Below are 6,610 nucleotides of genomic sequence, written 5' to 3'. Positions count from 1 at the left end.
TGGATATATTATCAAGGCAACACAGAAGAGCTTTATCTACAAATATATCAAGAATTATCAACTATCATCTCAGGGTTTGTTAAGCTAATACAGGAGAAAAAAAATTTTTTTACATGATCTAAAAGATTTCAAGCACGGTTCTTAGATCAAGGTGAACTCTATTTTTTTTTTTAAAGCACTAAATTAGGAATCAGCTGATCTAATTTCTATTCTGCCCCCCCACTGCTAGTAAGCCTTGGGTTAAGACCTTCCTCTCTGTGAGCCTCCCCTGTCTACCTCACAGCACTGAGAAAGGATAGAAGAAGATCCCACACCTGAAGTAAAAGGCAGGCCTCCTTTCCCTGGTAAAGAATGTTCCACTCCTTGGGCTGGTTGCCTCCTGCACTTCCAGCTCCAGCAATTAGGTTGTGTGTCCATCAAGAGTCCACTGAGATCATTGCTCAGTTGTGTCGTTGTGACTGCATAATGTAGTACAACAAATTTGTAACTTGCTGAAATGGAAATGTAAAAAGGGCAGATTTTGTTTCTAGGACAAATAAGTTAAAAGCTATGGGTACTTTGTTAAGGTGGGTGCTATTACAGAAACTTGCAGAGGTATTAGGTGTGGTCTAGATATTTGTAAAAGGCTGGAAAGACATTTAGTAGAAGGTTTCAATTCATAGCTGTTTCAATTCATAGCCCATAGTCTAAGAACACTTTAAACAAAATTAAAGACATGAAGCTTTTGGATTTACTGAGGTGGAATACATTTGGAAGGCAAATTTGCCTGAGGGTCAGCTCGTGACTACATTTCCACAGGTCCTTACTTACTATGTTTTTATTTCATTCTGCTCTGCTCCTTTCCCAGTGTGGGTGGGAGGGGTGTTACTTCAGATCACCTTTATGCTCAAGGTGCTATCCTTTGGCTGTCCCACCTTTTATCTATATGGGCTTTTTTTTTTAATGTTTATTGATTTTTTATTTATTTTGAGAGAGAGAAAGAGAGAGAGTGTGTGCGCACATGTGCAAGCAGGGGAGGGACAGAGAGAGTGGAGACAGAGGATTCTAAGTAAGCTCCATGCTGTCAGAACAGTCTGAGGAGGCTCAATCTCACTGTGAGATCATGACCTGAGCCGAAATAGTGGGACACCTAACCGACTGAGCCACACAGGTGCCCCAGCTGTCCCACCTTTTTTTTTTTTTTTTTTTTTAATGTTTATTTATTTTGGGGACAGAGAGAGACAGAGCATGAATGGGGGAGGGGCAGAGAGAGATGGAGACACAGAATCGGAAACAGGCTCCAGGCTCTGAGCCATCAGCCCAGAGCCTGACGCGGGGCTCGAACTCACGGACCGCGAGATGGTGACCTGAGCTGAAGTCGGACGCTTAACCGACTGAGCCACCCAGGCGCCCCACCACCTTTTAAACTTGAGGTCTCTGAGTCCCCATATTAGCAGGCCCCAAGATTTTACATTTGTCGTCTTGTATGAAAAGTCTGTCAAAACAGAATTTCACTTTTTTTCCAACCAGGAAAACATTTCAGGACAAGCTGCTTTCTTGCTTTGCTTACTTCTCCAGGGTCTACTTTCCCTTAGATTTTGGCCCGGTAATCCCTCTTTATCTTCTTGGCTCTTTGGTGATACTTAAGACATATTCCAGGGGCGCCTGGATGACTAGGTTGGTTAAGCATCAGATTCTTGATCTCACAGTTAATGGGGTGGAGCCCCATGTCGGGCTCTGCGCTGACAATGTGGAGCCTGCTTGAGAATCTCTCTCCCCCTCTCTCTCTTTCTCTCAAAATAAATACACTTAAATATATATTTATATATTATAATATATAAGTGTATTAATATATATTATATTAATGTATTAATGTATTAATATACATTATAATATATAATTATTTAATTAATATAAATATATTATATATTATATATAAAAATATATAATATATATAATAAATATAATTATTTAATTAATATATATTATATTATAATTAATTAATATGTATTATAATATATAAGTGTATTAATTATATATAATATATATAAATATTTATATATTTACAAATATATATAAATATATATTTGTATACTTATATATATTTAGATATGTATATATTATATATAATATATTATATATTTATATATGTATTATTTAAGTGTGATATATATATATATATATATATATATATATATTCCACTCCCCACCCCCCACCCCCCCCAAACGCTGTTGTTTTCAGTGGGAGGTTTTTCTTTACATCCTGGTCTACATGGCATGGTATAGACTTTCTGCTGGCCACCTATTCATGACTGTTGTTGAGAAACCAAACTGTCTTGAAATTGGTGCATCCCTCCAGAAGAGGTTGATGCCAGGTCTGAAAGCTGAGAAGGCTCAAACTTTTTTCCTAAAGTAAAACTAGACCAGCCGGGTACCTTTGCATTATACAGTTCTGTCTCCAACATGCCAAAAGATGTCATAAATTTCAGGTGGACAAATTGCTTGTAGTAATAATTTAATTTCACCTCTATGTCTTGATTTTTTTCCCCCTACCTTGTATTTCGAGGAAGCTAAATTTATATAAATCATCTAATACAGGGCTTTCTGGTAAAATTTCATGTGATGATAGAAATGTTCTATAATTTGCACTGTTTACATGGAGCTATTGCATACTTGATACACGTGACTGCAGAACTCAAATTTTAATTTATTACATTTTTTTCATTTTTATTTTTACTTAGATAGCTGCACACATGGCTAGTGTCTGCCATATTGGACAGTGTAGATTCTAAGACCAATTTCTTTATGATACTTCAAGATAAATATTGGTTATATGAGAGGCTTCATAAAAATGCTTTTGTGATCATGGTTTTCTCTTCAGAAGATATGCAGTTCATAAATGAAAATGGCAGCAACTGCTATTGACATAAAACAAATAACAAATACAACAAAGTGCTGATTAACCCCCAGATATTTATTGAGCTCATTTTATGAAACAGGCACCATGCTAGGCACTGAAAAGTGTGCCATATGCCTAATGATGCTTTTGCTTCCTTTTTTTATTTTAATTTAATTTAATTTAATTTTTATTTTTGAGAGAGAGAGAGACAGAACATGAATGGGGGAGGGGCAGAGAGAGAGGGAGACCACAGAATTCGAAGCATTGCTTTCTGTTTTAAAAAAAAAATTCTTTAAACGTTAATGTTTGAGGGGCGCCTGGGTGGCGCAGTCGGTTAAGCGTCCGACTTCAGCCAGGTCACGATCTCGTGGTCCGTGAGTTCGAGCCCCGCGTCGGGCTCTGGGCTGATGGCTCAGAGCCTGGAGCCTGTTTCTGATTCTGTGTCTCCCTCTCTCTCTGCCCCTCCCCCATTCATGCTCTGTCTCTCTCTGTCCCAAAAATAAATAAACGTTGAAAACAAACAAACAAACAAAAAAGAAACCGTTAATGTTTGAGAGAGAAAGAGTACAAGTGAGGGAGGGGCAGAGAGAGAAGGAGGGGCAGAGGATCCAAATCCAGCTCTGCTGAGAGAGCCCGATGCAGGGCTTGAACTCACAAACCACAGGATCATGACCTGAGCCAAAGTCTGATGCTTAACCGACTGAGCCACCCAGGTGCCCCAATGCCTCTGTTTTCTAGGTAGATGTCATTGATAGAGATGACAGAGGATTTTACAAACAGCCTTCACTGTAAAATACGACATCATTTTTTTCAACTTTCCCTAAGCATACTAGATAGAAATGTTTGACAATATATAAACATAGTCAAATACTAGCCCTGTTAGATGCCCTGAAGGAGGGAAAGAACCATGTGTTCCACGGGACAAACTGTGTCCTGGCATATTAAAGGCTCTCAAAATATGTTTAATTTCTTTTTCTAATCCAATGCTTGCCAAATACAAACGTAGAACCCCATTCTCCCCCACAAACTACCTGTTAATACTGATTGTGTGAAATACAAAATGTATTTTGAGAATTGGAGACGTATGCTAAGGAATTTTATAAGGCATAAATAATCAAAAATGCTGGATAATCTAGGATAGTTTTTTTTTTTCTTTCTCCAAAGTGGTGTTTGCAGATCTTTAGGGGGCATGAATATATTCTCAGTTATCCATAACTTCTCTGAAGAATTTTGAAATGATGTGATTCTAATTATATGACAACCTTCAAAATATTAATATAAGCATGTTCTGGATTATGTTGATAAACACATTATAACAGAGTATTGCTACATGATTTCTCTTCAGATTGGCTTGTAACTGTTTTACATTGATTAAAAAAAAAAAAAAGAGGGATGTATATAAATGACCATTTGCTCCAAATAAAGACCAAGTAATGGTGGGGTTCATTGTAAAAATATAGGTTTAATAAAAAGAAGTGAGAGGCTTGAGCCATCACGTGACATACAGTATTAAAAGCATGTTTTATCTAAAAATAATCCACTCTAGAGTGATGATTTAGATATTTACTGAAAATCTTCAATTTCAAGAAAACACCTTTCATGTTACTATAACTTGAAGCTTACTTATTTTATGCTTTTGTTCATATTTATTTTACAAGTGTTTTGGTTTATAGAGGCATATGAGCTTAAGCCTAAGAATTTTTTTGGTCCAGATTTATGTTTTAGAACAGTGTAATTTTTATAGATTTAAGTAATATTAGGATAAAATAATTGAAGTCAAAACTAGGGATACATAAAAATTATTTATGTGTGGAAACACTGCCCTAGGATATTTCTATTACATTTCTGAATGCATCATATTGTGTTCTTAAATATTTAGCCAATATTTAAAATTGGTTTGCATTCCAGGGCTATGCATCATCTGTTGAATTTGCTGTGAGGCCAGGGAAAGTCTGGAAAGTATTAAAAACTCATCACGGATGATCATGAGATGACTGTATTTAATATCACTGCAGATAAAAATAGCTTTATTGAACTATTCAAATATGGCAATGTCAAAATTGGTGGGTTTTTTTTTCCTCCTGATCTCTATTGTCTTAAAAAAATTCCATACATAGCATACACATTATACAAAGCATGGTTTCAAGTACCGTTTATAAGTCAGTGACTCCAGATCTTTATTTTCAGACTATTTGAATTCCAGATGCACACTTCTGGTGCTCTACTAGATATTTCTACCTGACTGTTCCACAAGTATTTCAAACTCAGTCAACCCTACATTCAAGTCTTGTGTTCTTGTTCTAGATCAATGGTGTTACTTCCACTCAAATTCCAAACTCTGACATCATCTTCCACTTCTTTCTTTCCTTGAGCCTCTCACCAGTGGTTACCAAGTCTTGCCAATTCTCTTTGTACCCCTGCGGTTGTCTTCGTTTAGGCTTGCAACCCGATGTTGCAACCAGCTGACAGCTGCAATAACGCCTACCTAGATTCCCTGCCACCAGGCACCTGCTGTGCCAATCTAGCTTAAAATAGGAAGGACATATCAGAGAGTTTTCAGCTGACTGTCAGTTGACTGCTTCTACCTTGTGTGAGCTGGCCTAGCTTCATTTACTGGGACTTCTGTCTCACAAGGCTGTGAATTTATTGAAGGCAAAGGCTGTGTCTCATTCATCTCTGTGTCCCAGGGTTTAACAAAGTTCCTAGCATGCAAGTGGCGTGTGCCACATGCTGTTGAATTGTTGGCGGTACTGGTGAGTGGCTAAGGGCACAGGTTTTGGAATCAGATAGATCTAGGTTGAATTTTTGCCTCCTCTGCTACTTACTTAGTTGCTAAGTGCCCCTGGGCAAATTGACTCTATGACAGGGATTCTCAGCTCTTGTTGCATATTAGGATTACACAGGGAATTTATTAAAGTGGCTGAGGTCCCCTCTTCAGCCCAATTAAGTCAGAAGATATGGAGGACGAGGCTCAGACACAAGAAACTTTAATAGATCCACGGGTGATCCTAATATGCAGCCAGTACCGAGTATCACAGCTCTTGGCCTTAATCTCTCATCTACTATATAGTATTTATTTTAAAGAGGTTTTTGAGCAGGTGAAATGAAATGAAGTTTGTCATAGTATCGGACACACAATATGTGCTCAATCATGATATTAATACACAACCTCAATCTCAGTTGCTATCCCACCCCCACTGCCCTCTGGGGTTCTGCCTTCTTTTCAATTCCTTGAATGTACCAAGGTTTTCCAGCTTTAAATAAACTAAAATAAATGCTCTGTAGGCTAAAATTTTCCATAAGGCTTTTCTTGAAGGCAATTTCTAAGTGTTTGAAAAAGATGAGTTAGGGGAGGCAGAGCTAGATGAATAGAACTTATATTGCTTTGCAGACAGCCTTCGTATCAGGACATCCTCAGGTTGTTTCTAGGTGCCCTTCTCTTTTCCTTTTAAACTTCTCCATCCATTCATATAATCTGCCCAGATCTTATTTTCCTGGGAGTGTAAAAACCTATAGGAGAGAAATTTAAGAGCTAGAGGAAACATTAGAGAAAACAAGACAGATCATATTGCCTAGATGCATTTTGTTGCAGATTTAATTTCTACTTTAATTTTTGGAAATAAATGTACTGCTATCAAGTTTAAAAACATAAAAATCCATCTTCTTGTTCACCAGCTCAAAGGAAGGAAAAAAGGAATTTCACTGACACTTTTATGCAAAGCTCTTAAGCAA

The sequence above is a fragment of the Leopardus geoffroyi genome, chromosome C1, assembly GCF_018350155.1.
Source record: "Leopardus geoffroyi isolate Oge1 chromosome C1, O.geoffroyi_Oge1_pat1.0, whole genome shotgun sequence".
In the NCBI taxonomy this organism is placed as follows: Eukaryota; Metazoa; Chordata; class Mammalia; order Carnivora; family Felidae; genus Leopardus; species Leopardus geoffroyi.
This window is presented reverse-complemented; position numbering follows the sequence as displayed.